Raw genomic sequence first — 22772 nt, forward strand, 5'->3', positions numbered from 1 at the left:
GAATGAAAACCTGCCAACCTTATTTAAGATTCTCACCAACCCTGAAAGACTTCAGAAAGTTTATGATATGCCAGGGCTTTAATGCCTTAAAACACATATTTTTGTCTGTTTTTGGGATTAAGGAAGTCAGACACTGACACTCTTCTGTCACGAATAAAACGCCACAATGAGAAGATACAACTACAAAACAGAACATTGATCTGACATGTTTTATCTCAGAGATAACAGAGCTAGCTGTGTCTTTTTTAAAAAGAAAAACATGCTGTTTCACAAGATAAATAGAGCTATCTATCATGCATCTAAATATGTAGTTTCTAAGAGGTGTTAAAATTGAGATTTTTGTGTTTGTTCTGGGAGAAAATAGCAGTGCGTACTACAGTCTGATAGGTGAGACAAAATGACTTTATTAATGCACTTTAGAAAGCCACAGAAAAAAAGAATTGTTCTAAAATTGTATTATAAAAATCAATCTGGGCTTATACTCAATATTTAAATCTAATGATGGTCCAAAAATATGCAACTGTTTCCATACAGAAACGGTTTGATTGGTAAAAGGTTGTCTGTGTAAGAAAACCCAGCTCATTCTGAGCGACAGTGGAAATGAAAACTCCCCTTTTTACGCTTGTTTTTCTACTAGTTTAGGCTTCTGCAAGGTCAAGTTGGAACTTCAAGTGTCCCTCTTCACATCAACGCTCTTCAGTTCTTTCTAGTTTCCACTGCGGTGTGGTGCAGAAGTGCACCACTTACTGTTTTCATGGAAACAGTGCTACCTGTGATTTCCAGGTATTTCCAAAGCTCACTGCAAGTACTCATTTTTTTCTGGACAACTTTATCTATTTATTTATTTTTTACTCCTCTATTAGAAATCTTATAAGGGATGAAATAATGTTCTTTCTACTTTCAGATTATGGTTCTCTTATCTTGTAAGAAAATTCTATCACTCTGCAAAACTTTGGTAAAGAGGAACCTTTTCACAGGCCATCAATTATTATTTAACCAGCTAAGCAGGACGTTTTTCTAAATAATGGAAGTTTTCTGCTGGTTTCTTGGCTTTCTATGATTTTTTTTTTAGCAGTTTTTCACTTAAAACATCTTTTGTGCACTAATTTGCTCTTATTTCTGGTTGCATGCAAATTGCTTGGGTTGCTGCCAACATCTGATGTGAATTTTACATCAATCGCTCCATCAGAACTATTTTAACCTAGAAAAACTTTGATGTGCTCAATCAAGCAACCCATTATACATATAACCTTCCCAATGGTAGCATAAAATATTTAATCCACTGCTGAATTTGCAATCAATCCCTTTGTGACGGCTGTGCTCCACTCCTGACACATTGGCTGCTCTGTGTAACAGATGGGGCCAAAGCTGAATCATCCAACCGTCTAATTTATTATCAATTACTTGATTTCTGCCTTGTTGTGGTCAGATACATTGATACAGTGAGGACTGACAGTGAAAGCTCCATTGTGCACATAATCGATACATCTCAGCTAGAGGCTAAATTGGCACAAGCTGGAGCTAAGGATATATGGCACCGTCAAAAGGGCAGCTCATTAATCAGGTCCAGTAATCTACTCTATTATCCATTGGTTGGTTGCTGACTGGCCAGAGACAAATCCTTATCTGCACTTTGTAATGACCATGAGAGAGGGACACTGGCCACTGTGAGTCACTTTTATACCAATAACATGAATCTGTGCTCCAAGTATGAGAAAAGTTACCCAGCATGAGCTCAATACAATGGCTTAATGATGTTTTGTTTCCTCAAACTGGCATTATTTTTAGAGATTGTGATGATCATGGAAAAGATTCAGCATTCCCTATGATTTTTGCACTAATTTTTCAATTACAGAAGGAGAAAATAATTTTATAGATAAGACCTTAAGGATCATCCACAGTTAGTTATCGGAGTCAGATCAGATGTAGTCTGAAAAACCATCAGTGTTTTTCTGGACATGTTTAAGACAAACGACAAGTCAAACTAGTCTGCATTTTTTGTTTTTTTCTCATTTTATTAATTTCAAAACTCCATTTGTCATCTTCAGATTACAATGTCTTAGTTGTAAAGTTAGAGTAGCAGACATCTGTACATTGGCACAGTTAATATTAATAGTTCAAAGCAGTGGCGGAGCTAGACTTTTTTTCAAGGGGTGGCCAAAGTCATCCATGTTGAGGGTATGTGCCCTCCTTGACTCAACACTGAGAATGCCAAGATGACTTAACCTGTCATCAGCCATAGTTGTTCTAAGGTGGTTTTTGATCAGTTTTAGAGCAGAAAAACTTCGCTCACAGGACGCAGTACTGACTGGGATAACAACTGAAATCTTACAAAGTCTAAACAGCTCATGAAAAACCTCTTTATAAGGTTCCAGGAACACAACAAAGTCAAGTAAAGTAGAGGGTCTCTCTAACCCACCTTTTTCTCTCCTCAGAAGAAGTCGTCTGGTTTGGTGAACCTCATGTTTAAGATCTTCTAGATCTGACTCAAATGTCTGTCCAAAAGCATACAGTGTTTCCTCTTTCAAGAATAATGGGTTTTTTGGGACTAGAGACTGAACCCCCAGCATTATCTCACAATTCTTCTGTGAAAAACGCCTCTCAAGCTCAGCTGTGAGACAGTCAAGTATCTGATAAAAGACACCTCTGTTAAAATCCTCATTACTTTGGTCACTGTGCCTCTGTCCTACAGTAGTCATTACCAGTGAGTCCAAAAACCTGGAACTGGCCTTAGGCTGTCTCTTGCTGAGTGGCAGGGTGCTTATTTTGCAGCGTTCTACTAGTTCTTGAGTGTCCCTCAGTAGTTCACCAAAGCAAGCTTCACTTCTGTAGCTTTTCAATGTGTCTGTCAGGGAGCCGACTAAATCTACGGCTTTTGATAAATCAAGATTGCTAGATTGAAGCATGTCAGACAGGATTTTGATATCCCGGAGCACTTTACAAAAAGTAACTAAAAGTGCTATAAACTGAAAATCAATCTGAGCCAAAAGACCCTTTGCTTCCACTTTTCTATCTCCACTGTTATTTTCAAGGGAAATATCTTGCAGAAGCCTCAAAACCGCTGGAAGCCTGTCTCTCACATTGCGACATGCCAGGTATCTACATGCCCACCTAACATCTATTAGTCTCTGGAGCTCCCTAGGCTTCTCTTGTGGATGCAGCTCTTTTTGGACAGCAAGCCACTTGGTGTGAACAGCGGAACCAGTTACAAATTTATAAATATTCTGAAGAAGAGAAAAAATGTCTTCAGCTTCAGGCACTGACTTTACCACATCAACAAGAACGAGATTCAAACAGTGTGCGTTACAGTGTACATAAAATGCAAACTTGGCATCGTTTTTAATGCGTGCAGCAACACCTGAATGCTTCCCCCCTAATCACAGAGGCACCGTCATAACCCTGTCCTACAAGGTTGTTTCTGTAGTCCAGACCATGCTTCTCCAGACACCCCACTATCATTTTGGTCAGACCCTCAGCATCCAAGCTTTCTGCCGACTGAAAGTGAAGGAAGCTTTCATGTATGGCACCACTGTAATAGTAACGAACTACTAAAGATATTTATTCTTTCTTTTGTAAATCTCTAGCCTCATCTGCCAACACACTGAACACCTCGCTTTGTTTAACTTCAGCTATAACTTCAGCCTCTAACCTGCTGGTGATACACTTGGGCCTGGTGTCTCCTGGCTGGCTTCTCCAGGTTGGTCACTGCTGCAGGGTTCTGTCTGGTCCTGGTCTGGCCCTGGTTTTTGCCTCTTTAAGAAGAACTGGGAGATATTCCCTTTTCTCTTCATTTGGGCTCTACACAAAATAATTCAGCCTGGTATTTAGACTCCATGACTGTTTGGCAGAGACAAAACTATTTTAACTATTATTTAAGCTATAGTTTTTAGTTTTCTGTAGCTAGCTAAAATAATACTAAATTAAAAATAGATTAATTAAATTAATTAATGTAACTAGTTAGGTTATAATTCAAAGCTTTCATATGACATAGCCTACTTACATTTCAGTCATTATAAAACTTAACAATGGTTTTTCACATATTCTTACCACACACATTTCAAGCAAGAGCTGGGAGATATATCCTGGCCAAATGAATAAAACATTACAGGGCAGCATGTGCACTAAAACGTATGTTAAAAGAATCTGTCTAAAACACGATCTATCAGCACTAGCATGGCTAATATAATAAACGAGGCACTACGGAGCGGTGCACAACCATTTTTTTTTTCTTTTTAGAAATGTATGACAAGTGCCGCCTCTCATTAGGAAGGTAACACAGCGGTTACCGCTGAGCGGTAAAATGTTGTAAATAGCTACTCTAAAGCCGCGGGTGTGTTTTGGATCAAGCAGGAACCACATGTCAGCTTAACCAATGAACAGCGTCAGTGAGCAGTATGTAGGCTGCTACTTCATCGGGCTGCCTTCAGGGACAGTCGGAAATTACAGTTTTCCTGGCAAATCTTTGCCGATCTCATAAGTATTATACACTGCTCAAAAAAATAAAGGGAACACTTAAACAACACAATATAACTCCAAGTAAATCAAACTTCTGTGAAATCAAACTGTCCACTTAGGAAGCAACACTGATTGACAATCAATTTCACCTGCTGTTGTGCAAATGGAACTTTGTACAGAACAAAGTATTCAATGAGAATATTTCTTTCATTCAGATCTAGGATGTGTTATTTGAGTGTTCCCTTTATTTTTTTGAGCAGTATATTTTAAAATGACCATTTCCAGTGGGGTGGCAGTAGGGGTGGCAAGGGCTCTGTTGGGGGTGGCAAATGCCACCCCTGCCACCCCTCTGGCTCCGCCACTGGTTCAAAGTAAAACTGTTTAGATCACCATAAGTTACTAATATTTGTTAAAGAATTTAGGATTGGTCACATTATCACATCCATTAGAAGAAAAGAAGCTAAATCAAATCTTTTTGAATTTTTAAAATACAAATAGCAGACATCCCAGGAATCAATCAAAGTTAATACATTAGGGTTTTTATGTAGATGTTTTCTTCTTTACTGTCATTGTGTTGCCCTCCCACTACAAATGTGTACAAAACTTTCTCAATATTTTTTTGCAATTGCAGTGTTTCAATTTAAAAAGAAACATAATTTAAGTCACACATGAATACGTTTTTTCACATAATAAGTCAATAAGAAACATGCTTCTCCATCATCTCCCAACTACTTCTTCTTTTTTGTGATTTGTGTCAGTGGCAAAATCTGGTTGTTGATCTTATGACTTGTGATGCAACATTTTTTTTTTTACAGTTTTGCAAAATAAATCAATTTCAATATGGTCAAAAAAAAACCCCACCTCATCCATGTGGCAAAACCTTTCATCAAAAAATTAGAGTTTTTTTTTAACTGCCACGTCGCCATTAATTTCGAAATATCAAATTATGCAATTATATGGTCAGAAGAAACGCAGCTAAAGAGAGAAGCCATCTGCTTTTCTTTAACAGGGTTCCCAGGTGTTAGATGTTTAGGGTTGGAGTTCTGTTAATGGATCATTTATTAAAGATGAAGCATTTACATTAATGAGGAGTCTGACTGAGACAGGACTGGAGAACCTTTTTCAGTCAGACTGAAAAAGATGCTGTTTAGGGTCTGTAGAGACTCAGGGTGTCTGGAGTCACGACTGCATACATTCTTTAGGACTTTTATCTGACTTGCTGCACAATTTTATGCAAATAAATATAAAAGTATAAAATCCTGTAAATAAATGTGTTTTTTTTTTTGTTTTCTTTTTAAATGCAGTTACAGAAATCTGTTTTCACAGATCACTTTTATAAAGACCATGTCTTTATAAAAACATAAAGACATGGTCACCATATGGTTTTATATTTATATCTAGGTCAGTTATCATTCTTTATAAAAAGACTTTAAAGGTTTTAGTGTTTCATTGCTGAAACACTGAATGGATACATTTATTGCAGAGTTTCTCCATTTTCTCGTGAAAGATGCAGGAATAAAATTTAAGCAGCATTTACAGAATATTCTTTGCCAATCAATATGGAAATGATCGCTTTGCTCATCCTTCATGAAGAAAATGACACATGGGAAGTAAGGAAGGGGAGAAATAAGGGGAAAAAAGAAAAAGGAGAGGTAAAATTGCATAAATTCATTTTCTACCTGTTCCCTGTGCCTGAGTCTTTCATATTCCTGCTTAATGTGGTTTTGGGGAGACAAGGATCTAAAGTTGGTAAATACAAAAGAGACTTTCCAATTATAGACCCTATGCCATCTATGGTGAGGGCCAATTATTTTGCACACATTATTTGAAAGAATTCCCTCTGCCCCAACGTTCTCATCATTTCAGTCCTCCAGCCATCTACTGCTGCCTGTGAGAACTCTGTTTCTTCAAAGATTTATTTGATATTCAAACATTCAACATTCTGCTTTTTGAATTTCTGCCCAGATCACCCTGCCATTTTGAAAGATTTCTTTAAAGATGCCCTCATCTGACATCATCACTATTGTTTTAAGTATAAAACCAACCACCAGTTCAGTGGAGATTCTACTTGCTAAATATTTTTTAAGAGAAGTTTTAAGAAGCTGTCCAAGGCCATTAATAATCCAACTGATAAATACAGTAGCAGTCATGCTCATGGACGTTCCTCTCCCAGTTTAAAACATGAAGTTGACTTTGACTTTCATTTGACATCCGTACATCCACTTACAGTAAACATGCAACCTAATTATGTTGACTTCTTCAGTTTTCAGAATCAGTCTCAGCACTGAACCTGCTTTATCAGTACTGACCTGATCCTGTCCCTAGACAATAGTGAATGTGCTGTTTTATTTTAGCTTGACCTTTGTGCCCTTCAGGGTTTGGTTGGTCCTTCAGTGGCTCACTGCCTATTTATCTAGTAGATCTTTATCAGTGGAATTTGGTGATTTTTCCTCCTATACTGCTTTTAATAGTCATGCAGTTCCTCAAGGATTAATCTTGGGTCCAGTTTATTCATGCTTTACATGCTTCCCTTGGGTAATCTGTTCTGTAAACACAGAGTTTCATGTCGCTGTTATGCAGATCACACTCAGATAAACATACCTTGTATTCCCAAAAACCAATCTAATGTTCCCCTCATTCTCAATTGTCTTAAATTAGTAAAATGCTCGATGGTCAATATCTGTCTTCAGTTAATTGTTAAGTTTGAGATGATTACTTTTGGCCCTCCAATTCTTGGAAGCTAGAAAAAGTTAATTCTGACTCTGTCAGACAGCTTACAGTCAGGACGTCATTTAAACATGAATGTTTGCTTTTAACTGTTGGAGTTTGGCAACAAGTACATTAGATTTCTTCTTATAACAGAAAGAGGTTCTAAAGTTCATCTTCCAGGATTCTTTTGTTCTTGTTCTAGACATTTTGGAAGGTAGATAATAAAAAGATAATGCTTTAAAGATGTAGTTGCGCAACACCGGTTTAGAAATGTTCCAACCTTACTTTACCCATGATAGGTTGAGCCGGTTCTTCAAAATGGATGCACAACTCCTACAGAGAGTTTCAGCATTTCCACCTCGTTTTCTAAACATGCCTCTTCTTCTGTCTGTGTGAGAGTGCAACCCTTATTGCTGTCTGCTTCATCCGCCCTGTGAGGGTTTATATCACACACATGCACCTGTCACTTCGAAGCCTCACTGCTGCATTTCCCAGCTGTTCCGTCAAACCTGCTGACAGCTGGAGCGCAAACGTAGCCAAACACCCACGCTGTGAGAGGAAGAAAGTTGCCTTGAAACTTTCAAACCTGGATTGAAGAATGCCCTGTTGGACCTTCTCTGTTGTCACAGCTCATAGTTGTCTTTGGTGATGCTCTGACAAGCTATTGTTCTACTTTTCAAGAGTTTACAAGAGTTGGGATGATCGGAATTTCAACGCTGCAAATGTCATCGTTGTCTGTATGTCACCACTTCTTTCTCCATGCCACTAGCTGCATTTCTGTTAACCATAAAAATGCACAAATCGAAATTCTGAAAATAAATTTTATTAAATTAAGCAGATATTCAAAGACACCAATTAAAAAAAAACAACTTGCGTTTTTCAATAAAAAGTTTAAGTTGTTTGTTGACGTTGTTGAAATGGATGCATTTTGCAAAACTTAAAAGGAAATACTTTTTTCGCATTGAACGAATCACCTGATCAACAGCCGGATGTTACTGTTGGTGAAAATGATGAAGAAGATGTGAGGAGGAGGAGGATGGTTTGTTTTGGGGGTTTTTTGGACAATGTGCAGCCGACTCCACCGCCTCTTCTGTCTCCCACCTGTCTTGGCTTTGATTAGAAAAAACTCCAAGCACCAAGGACACACAGCTTCTCTTCTCCCTGGGCTGCCAGGCTCAGAGCCGTTCAGTTCAGCATCAGCCATTCTACCTGGGCAGCAACATCTCAAGAACCAAGAAAGGTAAAGAAATTCTCTCTGTCACATAATTATCTCTGTTGATCACTTACCAAACCTATTAATCCACTGTTCTTCCTTCAGGTCTCGTTTACCTCGAAGAAGAAAAACTTTATGTGTTATTGTTATTGTGACAGAGTGGGTTTACTAAGTTTTGCTTAGGACTTAATTTTCTGGGTTATTATTGTGACTGTTTGGTTTCTGAATGACCACATTTGCCTTTGTAACTCCTCGATTTAGTCTCTGATTGATGAGCTTCACAAATTTAAATGTATTTTTTCCCCATCATGTCAGACCTGTGGTTCATTCATTCTGTCTTTGATGCTTGTTAATGGTTTACCCTGTATTTAGACCCCTCCGCCATTAACCTCTGCCTGACACATGACTTTTATACAACATAGAAATTTTGACATGAACGTGTAATTTTTTTATTTTAATGAGCTTAAAACTCCAAAAGTCAGCTTGAATTTCAGATTGTTTGACTGCTGTCAAAGCATTTGGCCTCATTGATGTTGTATTATTTGACTAGAATGAATAAAAGATCGTTGCTCCAGCTAAAAAGACTTTATTCTCTTTGATTCAGAACATTGTGTATGTCTATTAAGCTACTGGTTGGAGGACTAGATGGAGAAAGCACTGAAGTGCGTCTGAGTGATCTTTTCCTTCATGTTTTTATTCCACCAGTTTGTTCCAACTTTCTATGACATTTAGACTTTAAAATAGGGGAATCTTGTTGGCCTCGTCTTTGGATTAAAAGCTTCCTCGAGACTTGTATTTGCATATTTTAATAGTGTGAAAGATTTAATGTGCTTGAGACCAGAATTCTTATTCAGTGCCTTAAAACAAAACATTTATAAAAAACAATACTTTGGCAGGATTATACAAATGGCCTTGAGATGCAACCAATCTGTGAAGACAGACTTCTCCATGATAGACTTCTAACCCAGCTGCCTGTGTGTGTTTCGTTAGTAGGTATATTCTGCTTAGTATTTAGTTCAGACTGCATTGTCCTAATGGCATATAAAGATGAGGAAAAAATATTTCAGCCCTGACAGAATTAACCAATTGTGGAAAGAAATATATTCTTAGAGTGTTTTCACACCTGGGAGTCTGGAAGACTTGATTCGACTTGGGACCAGAATTGTAACATTTGTTAAAAAAAAAAAAAAAAAATCACATCTTTCTGTACATCTTACTTTGTATTCAAGTTTGTATAACTGAATTTGATAGAAAAAAAATTCTGTTCAACCATGTTCAAAAGTTAGGAAATACATCACGGAACAAAGCAATTTAAATGAATGCTACTTGTTTTACCAAGAAGGGAAGTTGAGCTACCTGATCACAATTAGATATTACTAAATATTACTGTAGTGGTGAATATAGTTTAGGCTGGGTGAATTATTTTGTGCATCAGAATAAGATAAACTATAAATATCTACAATTCCTATAAATGTATCCAGATCATGTTGTTAAAATTCATTGCAGTATGTTATATAATCATTCCTTCCTGGAAAAGATTGATTTAAATAATTAAAAGCCTCCATAATGTGACATTTATACCTTTGAAGAGTGCAGAAAACTTCTGATTAAAGCTATAAAATGTCAAAGGCAAGATAAGAATATTAATGAGTATTTTAGCTGTGTCACCTTTTGGTCGTTGGAGGTCATCTGAATGTAAACCGTTTGAAAATGCCTTCATCTTTCAATCCCAGGTAAATGCACGGCTCTCAAGCAGATAAATAGGCAGCGCCATCTGCCAAACTCATTAAGGCTGCACTGTTTATTTAGATGCTGATGAAAGTATTACGGCAGCAGACGGGAGATGATAAATTAGGAAATGGGTGGAAAAGTGGATGGCTGTGCTCTGTTTATATAGCAGAGAGACGGAGGGTTTTGTGAGGATCTTTAGAGCGCAACAAAATACAGACAAACACGTTCGGCTCGCTGGGTGTGATCGTCGGCGCTGAGAGCGGATGATGAGGCATCGGAAAGAGACAAACTGCGAAGACAGAGATGGACAAACACAGGCAGAGAGATAAAAATCCACAAACAGAGAAAGATCAAAGTATTAGAGTGGTGGGAATGGAAATACAGCATGTTTATAAGTCGGAAAATTGGAAAAGGGTTGGTGGAAAGTGAATTAGCATTTAGAGCAAAACAGCAGTGAGGAACAGAACTGCAGAAAAAACAAGCTGGATTAGATTATTCTGTCAAATAAGGAAGAATGAACTAATTTACATGAAACTAAAAGGTTCAGACCCTTTTAGAGGTTAGTTATCCAGATAAAATTGGTTTGAGCTACAGCTTGAAAGTTGCATTGATGCTCTTATCCAATGTTTCTTTTTCCTTTAGTTTAAATCTGAGTGGTTGTGTATTTACTTGTATGTGCATTGTTCTCCGTTTGTTGCATTGTTGAAAAGATCCAGCCTCTTGGTCACGAAATCAAATTTGAATAAAAGATTTCAGGGATTTTATTCTAGATAAACAAATAAGAGAAAGATAAAGAATCATATTCAGTTTTACTGGCTAGTTAATCATTTTTATGCCATTTGGGGCTGGTCATAAGTTTCTGCTTCTTAATGTTTAGACAGATTTACTGGTCTCTAGAGCTCAGAAATATTACTATTTGCCCCAAAGCACTTTAAAAATTTCCGACCATGTCATAAATTACAGGGAAAAAGTAAATAACTTTGTGTTCTCTCATTCAGTCCTACATCAGCAGCAACACGCACCGCTTCTTATCACCTTAGGAACATAAGATGAGACGAGAGGTTCTCATCTATGCAGTTGTACTTTAAAGCATTGGTTACTTCAATGTTCTTCTCTCTGGGTTGGAAAACAGGTTTTATAAGTCTGCAGTTGGCAGAAACTGCATCTGGTCGCATTCTAACCCAAACAGAGAAATATGAACACATTACTTCAGCACTGACATTTCTTCTCTGGTTTCCTTGTCAGGCTAGAGCAGATTGGAAGGTGTTGCTGCTCACCAACAAGTGGCTCAGCTCTTTCATATCTCTGACCTTCTGCACCTGTATGTCCTCCCCTGTGCTCTCCAATCTCAGGCCACTGGTTTTTTAAAGATCCCTAAAGCTAGAGAAATACTCTACTGGTGCACATGCTTTTTCTGTTCTCCACTTTTGTGCAACAATATCGTTCAAGATATTAGGCCGGCTCTCTGAAGGCTTTTAAAGCTAATTAAAGACCCACTTGTTTACTATAACTTACGTGTCTAAAGTCTGCTATATGTTTATTTAGTTTAATTTTAACTGTTTTATTTTATCTTCCAGTGACTGGAATAAATAAATACACTGAAAAATAGCTTAAAAAACATTTTACATGATCTTGTCATTGTCTCAATTAATTGGCTTTTCTATTTAGATGGTATTTGCCAAGTTTTTAATCAACAAATCATCAAGTAACTAGACTTATAAATATGTGAAGGACAATTTTATGAAGAATGAAACATTCTTTTATGTTTTTGTTCTCCCTTTGATGAAATAGGGTAACCAATTTCTAGCTCTTCCTAGTTTATAATCAGGTCTTCATGGACTAAATATGGAGCAAAACTGAACCAATAAGTAGCACTAGTTCATTTATAGGTTTAAAAGGAAAAAAAAAAAAAAGGAAAAAATATTCTTCCCTGACTGAGACTTGCGATGGTTTTTGCCCTGCAGAACCTCCAGGCTAAAACAGGAGATTTGTTGAATGAAACCTAAAACCAAACCAACAGCTTCGACAACAGTTTTATTGTGATATTTATTAACATAAAGAAGAAACAGAATTACCTGCAAATAAAAGCCAGGGGTTTTAGATCTCATGTGGATTTTTTTCATCCTTGTGTTGTTTTTAAAGCTTTTTTTTAGTTGCAGATTTTCAAGCATGGAGGTGGTGACACATGGGCCTTGGGAGACATTTAGTAAGAAAATATATCAGCTGTTGAAAGAAAAAGACAATGACTTCAACATGCAAGGAAAATGAATCAAGCTAACAATGTCAACCATTTTGGGGTGGAACACACTTGAATCTGCTCTGAGGGACTTAAGAACCAGCATCTTTTGGCATTTCTGCCCAGATGAAGTCTACTGATCAAATAAAAAGAAAAGGAATTGTGCCAAGAGTATAAATAACGACCTTGGTACAAACTACATGTAGACAAGCTGCTTTTTTTTTTTTTACTCTCCTACGTAAGCGGCTTGGGAAGAATGGAGATTACCTCATATGACCATCAGGTAGCGATTGGGATTTTTTTTCTTCTTTAAGCGCTGCAGCCAAAGCTGTCAGGGTAAATAAATAAACACCAGGAGTGTTAATGTGATGTAGGAGATGTAATTACCGTGGGACCAGAGATGACACATTAACAGATGGCACTGGTTCAGAAACAGCTCGGGGAATATAACAACCTAATCTCTTTTCACTGCCAGTAATGCCACGAGTCTGAGGGAATTCTCCCAGCGAATAATTATTTTAACAGAAATCCGGAGTGGGCTCCGCTATTGGCAGTTCAGTACGCTCCCAGAACAGCAAAATGTTGGCTTTGGACGGTGCAGGCACCATCGAATAGAGTGGCATGGATTTCATAAACACGTTCAGCTGGAACCCTGCTCTTCAGTCTTCTAGTCTCACAGTTTGTGTTTTTATTTTTTATTTTTTTTACCCAAGGCTATTCAGGTGTTGAACTACAGCTGGTCCTGAAAATGATTCTAAAAATGGGCTTCCACGCCCAGATCCACCGGCTCATTTTCTGTTCTGAACTCGCATTTGTCTTGTTTGCCCTGAGAGCAGGCTAATGCCATAAACACAACGTAAGATATCAGATTAGTGTTACCACTGAAGAAAATACAAATTTAAAATGGTCCAGATATTTTTTATAGTCCTGTGAAAACAGTGTTACAATAATCTAGTCCATGGGTTCCCAAACATTTCCATGCCATGGCCCTCCACTTTCAAAAACACTGGAAGTGAAAAAAAACACTGAAAAAAACACTGAAAGTGAAAAAAACACTGAAAGTGAAAAAAACACTGAAAGTGAAAAAAACACTGAAAGTGTTTTCAGCAGACTCAAGTCTGCTGAAAACAAAAGCATGTACAATTTATTCTGAATCTTGTTGGAACATCATCGCTTAACTCTGACGATATTTTATTCGGTCATATGCTGTCTTGATGAAAAATTTGATCCTGCTGGGAAGATTCTGATCATAATCCATAATCACCCCCAGATTTCTGGCTTTATAAGTCAACAGACTGAAGGTGAACACTGATTTCCAGTTTATGCTCTTCTGGTCCATGACATAAAACTTCATTTTTTTCCCCTTTATTTCAGTAAAATGTTGACACATCCAAATATTATTTTGTTAAGTGCATTCAGTAAGTAATTGAGCCTGAATGTAATCACTTGGTGACAGACTAATGTACAACTGTGTATCGTCAGCATAACTGTGAATCTCTGTCTTATTGTTATGTAGCATCTGAATGCTAGGAAGCATGTAAATGTTGGAGAGGAGATGACTTTGGATAGGACCTCAAAGTACTTTACAAAACACACAACTGCTATTTATGTTGAGAAGCAGAAGCAAATCTGTCCCATCATAGACATATTCAAATTCGGTTTCATACATTCCAGTTTTGCCTTATCTAAAGACAATGTAGTCAAAGGCAGTTTAGGATTGCTATTGTTAAAAAGATTTAAAGACCGAGGGGATCATTCTGTTCAGACTGCTGCACCTCGACTCTGGAATGAGTTTCTTTTGTTACGACTCGTCTCCAGAGTCCTGGCTCATTTAAACACAAGCTGAAGACATTCAAACATGCTTTACTTAAGCTCTTCTTAAAAAGATATATATATATATATATATAAATATATATATTGTATCTGTATTCAGTTTCTTTTTTTTTGTTTGTTTGTTTTATCATGTTTGAAATGTTATAGAAACATCCTGTCATGGAATAGTTGAAAGGAGAACCCAAATGCAGAGAGGAAATAGGAGGCAAGCAAGTGAAAATAAACAGTTTTACTTAAAAAAAAAAAAAAAAAAGTAAATTCAATAACTTAAAAACTGGAAAGGTGGAAGTAACAGGATGAAGCATTCATTTTGGGCAGCTTGATTACTGGAGTAAAAGTAAATGCTCCAGTAAATAATAGCAGCGACACAACTTCTAATTTTTAATAAATGTTTCCTGTAGATTTTCACTTTTTATATTTCAAGAGCGAAAATTTAATTTCCATTCTTTGGTTTTAAAATAAACCAAACCATAAGACGTTTAGAAAGAGGGTGGATACAATTTATTCTGTAGAATGTTGATATTTGTGGAAATTGATGTAAAAATTACAATTTCCAACCAAATGAGAATTTTTTTTCCCACATTTTTATCAAATTCAAAACTAACCATGTTATTATTATCATATCTTGTTTTATGTTCCCAAAATAACACTGGTTGACCTGAGATTGGGTTTAGGGCAAACTGTCATGACTTGAATTATTGTCATACACTATACTTCCTATAATACATTATTTAAAGTTGCCCAGTTTTCCAGTAGTTTATTCTCTATGTTTCCAACAATATTTAATTCTACCTTTTTGTATCTCTTCTTTGGTTTTCTGCTAACAGCTTCAGAACATTTGGATCACTTTGTTTCTCTATAAGGTTTATGTAAGTGTGAACAGAGCATTGACTCATCCATCATATTGTTCTGTAATTTTTTTAAGCGGTCTCAACTGATTGTGCTTCGGGTTTTCTGAAGATTTCTCAAAGTTTTCCCCTTATTCAATGCAAAATCAATAAAAACTGAGCTTCCACCTTGATTTTAAATGAATTCCATGATTCAACATTAGGCTCATTATTTCTACCCTGTTATTTTGATATCAACTATATGCTTTTTGAAGTTTTGAAGGATTTTGGTTCTTTGTGTTTCTCATGTTTTGTTTTGTGCCAGAGCATTTCAAAGAACTTTCAGGAATTTAATTTATATTTGCTAAATCATTGAAACATACAAAAGGTAATAGTTCAATAGACTGTAGTACTTTGATACCATTAAATTGAATCCTGACAAAGATTTAAGGTGAAAACCTGAACCTGAAAGATGAAGCATCTCCAACGAACTATCAAGTGTTTTGAAAGTTTCCTTTAAAGAAGGTATTCAGATACTGTTCTTAAACAAGCCCACAAATCTATTCATGAACACATCCTAAAAAAAGAGACACAAGAAAGTCAGTCTGCTTGGAAGAAAAACATGGAAAAGTTTAAGTTGGTTAAAATCTTTGCACAGTGCTGTAGCTTTACACTTCCCGATATATTTAAAGCATGTGGAAGTTTTTATTTTTTTCCTGTGTTAGATGAATTTCCCCCCTTGAACTCTCCTGAGTTTAGCCCTCATGATTGATTGCTGTGCTGTACAGACACAGCCAGAAAAGCTGAGCATTTATATGGGAAGCATCTTATGAGAACAGTAAAGTGGAACCATAAAACAATTCTGCCTCCGTTCCATCGCTCTACCCCGGGTCCCAGTCATGCCTTATATTATTCTTCTCAGTCTTGCAATGTGCGGCGGTAATTTCTCTGGTGAATTACCACTTCTTGACCTTTCATGGCATTAAGAAAGGGCACTTTCACACATAAACTGTGTGTGGAGACTTCCTCCAGCCTCTTTAATGGCAAACCAAGGAAAGCAAACACAGCGAGGGTGTTTCTTCAGTGCAGTTTTTATTGGAAATAATTGTGATTAACACATTATTTTGACATGGGTGTTCTTACTATCAGTCTACCAACAGCAAAGAATAGTAATATAAGGCTCATTTTTTCACATTTATAGTGCTCATGGCTTAAGTAGTGATCTGAAAACATACTAAGCAGAATGAAAGGGACACCTATTTTTTTCCAAATGAAGGCTCATGATGACTAACAAAAAATGTAAATGTTTTGAGCACCATGCTTAGAACTTGAACTGAACTTACCGAACTGTAAAAATGTCCAAAACCCCATTCAGTACAGGAATACCATCAATTCATAGTGTAGCTCATACAGGTCTATGTACAATGCTTTGCTCATGCACGGAAAAAAAGAATGTAGCTCCAATTTAAAGTAAATTGTTAATTTGTTACATGCAATAGAATTATGTTTTTAAAATGAATTTATTTGCGTTTATTTAACTAACATGACAACTTGATAGATGTAATATGTTTACTTGGGCAAACTTAATTTTGAGACTTGAGTCTGACTGTTGTTTAAAACAATGTTTCCACTTGTAAAATGCCCCAATCTTTGAGTGTTTGTATCTTTTTTGCTCTCTCTTGTGTTTCTATTTAGATTATTTTGTTAATTTGTGTCTCATTTTTCCAGGTTTCTTAGTTCACTCGTGTGAATTTGGATTTCTTTCTCTTGGATCTGCCTTTGTCTTCTGGTTAACGATTCATTTTGTGCCATAGTTCAGTTCCCTTTGTTAATGAGCTTCCCTTTGTTCCTCTTGCCTTATTAACAGTAGTTTTCAGGGTTCCAAATTGTTAGATTTTTTTTCCCCTGGTCATTTGTCTTATTTTAAATTTCAATATTTAAGTTCTTTCATTTTATTCACTGCTGTATTCTTCCATTAAACTTTCTTTTTTTCCCATTGGGCTTTACTAAATTCATCTTCAGTTTTATGATTTGGCTGTGAAATAAACTAAAGATTCTGATAAAGTCGGTAAAAAACCAAAGCATGGTAAAAACATTTCTCAAAATTTAATGAGCGCTAATGGAAACCACAAGCTCGTTGCTAACCGGATTACAAGCTAACAGACAGTAGATGGTTGAATCTTTCCTGGCAAGTTCACTTACGGAAAGACTAAGTACATATTTGATGTTTGCTCTTTGATGCAGTTACCCTCCAGGCACCAAATCAAACACTTCACAGCCATCGGATCCATGCTCTCTATCCCTCATTTACATTCATTTTACCGTTCCACAGACATATGTTCAATTTCCTGTTTGTAATTTTTTTCTCTTTTCACTGACTGATGTGTCTTCATTGTTAGGTTGCAACTGATTTGGCCTCTTCAACCTCTGACACACAATGAACAAACCCTCATTTCTGAACCAGTGAAGCATCACACTAATCCCCTCTAAAGCCTTGAATCTGGTAGTCTTGCATATTAAAGCAGGAGGAAGGAGGGAGGGGAATTTTCTGACCATTTAAAATGTAGAGTGTTGGAGCCTTTATCTCTTTTATCTTATGTAGCAACAAAAGAGCATCCCATTCCTCTCTCATTCTCTCCGTTCATAGGAGGCTAAGCTTACAAAGTCTGTTTCTGTGTGAATTGTGGAATGATGTGTTTCAGGGACTGAGGCTTCAAAATCTTTCCCTCTTATGTCAAAGCATCAATCTGCAAGACACTTGCGGGGGTAGGGAAAAAAATCAGAAAGGTAATTTGGAGAGCATCAAAGCTCAAGGAAATGCTAGTATCATTATCCTCTGATAGCAGAGCGCTGATTGACTCCTTCTTGCTGAAAGCCATTAGCAGAGCTGATTCAGAGAGGACTGGGCCATGACTTTACTGATAAGCAATTACCGAGGTGTCATTCTGTCCCGACGAAGTGAGCCGTGAAATCTGCTCCTCCAGGTCACATAAACACAAAGTTTTAATCAACGCTCACCAAGGAAGAGCAACAAAAATACAGCAAGATGCTTGGAAAACGGAATGTCACGGAAAATGCTTGTATTATATCCAGTTTTTTGGTCCAGCTGGGCCAATTTTTAAATGTGTCCCTGTTTTCTAATTCCAAAAGATACAAATATAATGTCTTTTAAGTATGTTCATACACCTTAAATATTTTCACTATTGCTGACTTTAGAACCACAAACTACAATGTATGTTTTAGAGGCATTAATCCATCCATCCATCCATAGTTTGCTATTGACTGATTACTTTGATTCAGGTGTTGAATCATAGTTCCCCTGACTTTCAGGCCTGCTACCCAAGGTTAAGTTAAATTTTGACTGAAGTTTTCAGCATTTTAGCAATCTATGCACTCACCATTGTCAGAAGAAACCCCAGCAAGAGGCAGAAAATAATTTCTTTGTGTTCAGAGTAAGGTCTATGGCATACTAGTGATTTTGATCCTGTAGGAAATATGGAAATGTGTAAACACCATGATAAGTGAGAAATAGGTTGGTTTGATCCATTAAAGCCTGAAGCTCTGTGTGTCTGAATGCATTAATGTGTCACTGCAGGGTGTGATTATGCATTTCACTGACAGTTTGTTCCTTTTATTGATTGTTGTCACATCGGCCATGTGAAGCAGACAGCTTCTCTGTTTGAATGTTTAATTTATTCTTCAATCGTTTCCTCAGAAAACACATGCATAGACTGAGAACACAGCTTCTCATGTGTTCCTCAAATTTATCCTGCAAGTCTCTTTAAAACTGCCACAAGTTTGAGAGAATCAGATCTTACTGGAAAATGGCTCTGGTATCTTTTCAAAATAAAAGCAGCGCCACACAAAGCAAATTTATACAATGACGCTAATCCAGGAAATAATGGAATGTTTTTTTTCCCCAAAGCTTGCAATGACGAATTGATTAGCCTAACCAACGTCACTCTCTCAGTATAGAATAGCATGTCTTGATGGAATCTTGAAGAAGACCAAAACATATTTTTTATAATTCAGACTTTTCTTTTTCTTTGCAGTTTGATCAAAATGAAAGTATTTACCTGCAAAACTATGATAACTGCACATTTCTTTTCAGTTTATCCTTGCCAACCAGACAAAAGTAGAAGCTGTCTGTCCTTTAGAGCAACCAATGCTGTTAGACCTGATAGATTCATATTAGAACTAGTCTTTCACTTCCACCTGTAACCAGATAATTTTGGGGGTGGTGGAAAAATAGTAAAAAAGATTTAATAAGGATGATGTTTAAGCTGATAAGCTCTTTACAGTATCTGCATTTCATTTTGCACAATATTCAAATCAGTTAAGCATCAGCTCATGAACTGAAGCAGACAAAACATTGCTGTAACTGCAATGCGGTATACTCATAAGGTTGATGTAAACAATGTAAGCTCTTGACTTTTGGCAATGAAATTGACATTCAGGGTAATGTGATTTTACACTTTTGGGTAAACTGAACTTTTTTTAGCTTTACATCATGTTATGTTACTATTCTCATCAAGACATACCTGGAGTGTTGCTTTGAGCGTCAGATAGAGCATGAACTAGTTAAAGAGACAGAGACCAATTTACAGGCGTCAAATCGCAAAACCTAATTTCTTTTGAGTCATCTTTGAGACATACAAATTTTTTTTGCAACAACTGAAGGCAGGGGCGCCGCCAGGAATCTTGGGCCCCATGACAAAAATTTAAATTGGGCCCCCCCTTCGCAGCTGATCTTACAATTTCTTGAGTCTATCTGACCCATCTTTGGTTCAATACTGATACTAGCACAATATTTATGGCTTGTGAATTTTACATGAAACAGTCTGCATACAGTATGCAAGTAGGTTGCTTAAATTTTTTCTATTAGTTTTAGATTACTGAAAGATCTCTCCCCACGAGCAACAGTCATAGGCAACGTGCAAAATATACATGAAGCAGTCTAAACTTTCCAAAAAATGCTATATAGCTGCATTTTATTCAAGCTGCAGTACATAACTTCAATGAAAAATATGTTTTCTCCATATTTGTTAAAGCTGACACCATGTCATGCCAGTTTGTTATGAAACAGATAATCTGGGAAAACAATCAATCTCCTCCACTTCCTCCCTGAACTACTATTACTGGCCAAAGTAATGCAATGTTCTGGCCAAAAACAACCAATCAAAACCAGGAGAAGGGTCTTAGTGCTGTCAATCAACCTCATTCACTCACTACTAAATGTGCTGATGGTGGAAAAACAACTTATTGTTATCGCTAGCTGCAGCACAGCCCAGAGCGAGGGGAGGGAGGATGAGCTGCCACATATGATAATGATTGATAGCGCTAAAACCCTCCTGCCTCTGATTGGTTGTTTCTAGATGGTACTGGGAGAAAGCTGATGAAATAAATTTTTCACAGATTTAGAAATTTATTTTAAAATGATTTTAATTTATCATTTTTAATGATTTAATTTTAATAAAATATTCTATTTCCCAAAGTCACTGGGAGCCACAACAGAAGGATGAAAGAGCCACACGTGGCTCCAGAGCCATTGGTTGCCGACCCCTGCTCTATACCATACTGTCACAGCATAATGACAGTAATGTAAAAAAATATGTAAAAAAAAATACATATTTTTTTTATAAAAGTTACATACTACAGCTTTAATTTCACTTAGGGGAGGGCAGGTCAGGAGGGACGTAGGTTAGAGCTGCTGCTGACTGACTCATCTGTTAAGCGTGGTAAAAGGTACAGGGGCAAGTTAAATATATGAATATGTTGGTAATTTTTTTTCCTTCGTTCATTAAATGCTAGTGAAATGGAGGCAAACAGTAGTCTGTAGCTAATCTAACTATACTGAATGGTTGATAATCTCACACAGTCTACCCACCTCTCTTGGAGAAAAAACTGGGTTACAAATTGACACTCTTGTCTTTTTCTCTCTCTTATCTCTCTATTTTTTTTGATAACCTGACTTTATAATTTTTCTTGGCAGCATAGTAACCGCTACAGTCATTCTTGTCTTCCATTGACTGCTGCTGAACACCGTCACCATCAAGCGCTCCAAGCAGGAACGAACCATTTCATGCAGATCCAGGGGGATTCAGGACAAATACAGATGTGTGCTTTTTGGTCTGGGAGTGGCAACATTTGATTTTTACTGCTAAAAACTATTTTAGAAAAGAGAATATGATTAATTTTGTAATTGACAGGGCCACTTTTTTTTTTAATTTCTATGAAAGAAAAAAAATTGTGGAGGGCCCCCTGTCGGTCAGGGGCCCTTGGAATTGTTTATCGTTGAAATAGATACATCCAACAATATTGTTGTGAAAGAAGTTGAGCCACTGAGGGCGAGGCGAAACAAGAAGAGGAAGGTGCCATTCAAAATTTGGTTTGAAAAAAACAAACATCGTTTTGATGACAATGCTGAAAACCAACACGATTCACTGGTCACTGAAAAAGATACCATCGCTACAACTCAGGAGACAGTGGAGAAGAAACAGAGCTTTAAGTGCAAATGTATCAAGAAGACACCGGTGATGTGGGAGAATTTCCCTGCTTTGCACATCTGCGTGACTCTTAAGCCATCCACTCAAAGTGTTGAAAGGCAGGATAGTTTTGTTCCTGAAAAAACAAGGAGGCAAATTCCTCAGAAAAGAAGACTTTTACCAAGCAAACTGTGATTGCTACTAGTCAGTTGGTCACCGAAAAAAGAACTGATCACTAAAACACAGGAGACAGTGGATGAAAAAGGGAAGAAATGGCCACCTGAGGTGAAGAGGAAGAAGAAGAAGCAGCTACCACTACAAGTCTGGCTGGAGCTACGCGCCTCCATTGATCAAAACTATTTCTGTTGAAATGACTGAAAGGCAAGACACTTCACTGGTCACCATAACAGAAGCCATCCCTAAAATACATGAGACAGTGGCTTAGTCAGAGAAGAAATAATCAATTCAGGATGTCAAGAAGACCTCAGAAGAAGATTTCCCTCCAACATCAGTTTGTATAATTTCACAATCATCCACTGAAAATGTCAATGGAAAACGTGATAGTTCTCTTCTGGAAAAACAAGGTGATCTGGCAGACTCCTTTTCTGGCAGAGAAGATAGGAAAAATATCTTCTCTAGTCCTCAACTGGTCACTGAAAGTGAAGCCTTGTCTAAAACACAGGAGAGAGAGGATGAGCCGGGGGAGAAAGAGCCATGAACAAAACAATCCAGTTTCTAACTTTGTCTGAACCAGAATACATCCAGGTGGAACGTGTCCCTACGGTGTCTGAATGTTCCTGATGAACAAACCCAAGGAAATGTTCAAGTGGAGGATGTCCCTGAGGTCCCTGACAATCAAACCTCAGAAGCTGCAGTCTACAAAAATCAAAGTCATAACAACGCTCAAATTCCCATCCCTTTGCTCACCCTTGTCCGACAGAACCACAAACTTTACTTAGACTGATTGTCCACCTTCAACAGCATTTACACTTTCTTCTTGAAGAACTGTGGAAAACCACGCCATGTCTACCTGAGGGAATTGAAAAGAGAACTTTCTTGAAGGAAAACTATGAGTGCTGCTTGACACAGCTCCACCTCTACTTAAAGATACAACTGCTTAAAGACTTGGAAGAAATTGCAAATTTGCCCAAGTGCCCAGAATACCAAACAAATAAAGCAAAGAGTGAAACCAGATCTGAGGAGTCTGAATTGGGACATAATGCAGTACAGGAATATCTGATGAAACTTTAAAATGAGATGCACAAAACCAATCTTCAGCTAAA

At 37.2% G+C, this 22772-nt stretch overlaps 1 long non-coding RNA gene across 1 annotated transcript; it reads left to right on the top strand.

Moving 5' to 3' along the window:
• The first annotated feature begins 4715 nt into the window (after nt 1–4715).
• LOC116728265 (uncharacterized) lies at nt 4716–22317 on the top strand. Its single transcript, XR_004340971.1, has 3 exons — nt 4716–4819; nt 13081–13083; nt 22305–22317. It is a non-coding gene; the product is annotated as an uncharacterized LOC116728265 (long non-coding RNA).
• The last annotated feature ends 455 nt before the right edge of the window (nt 22318–22772 follow it).

Source organism: Xiphophorus hellerii, chromosome 11 (genome assembly GCF_003331165.1).
Source record: "Xiphophorus hellerii strain 12219 chromosome 11, Xiphophorus_hellerii-4.1, whole genome shotgun sequence".
Lineage (NCBI taxonomy): Eukaryota > Metazoa > Chordata > Actinopteri > Cyprinodontiformes > Poeciliidae > Xiphophorus > Xiphophorus hellerii.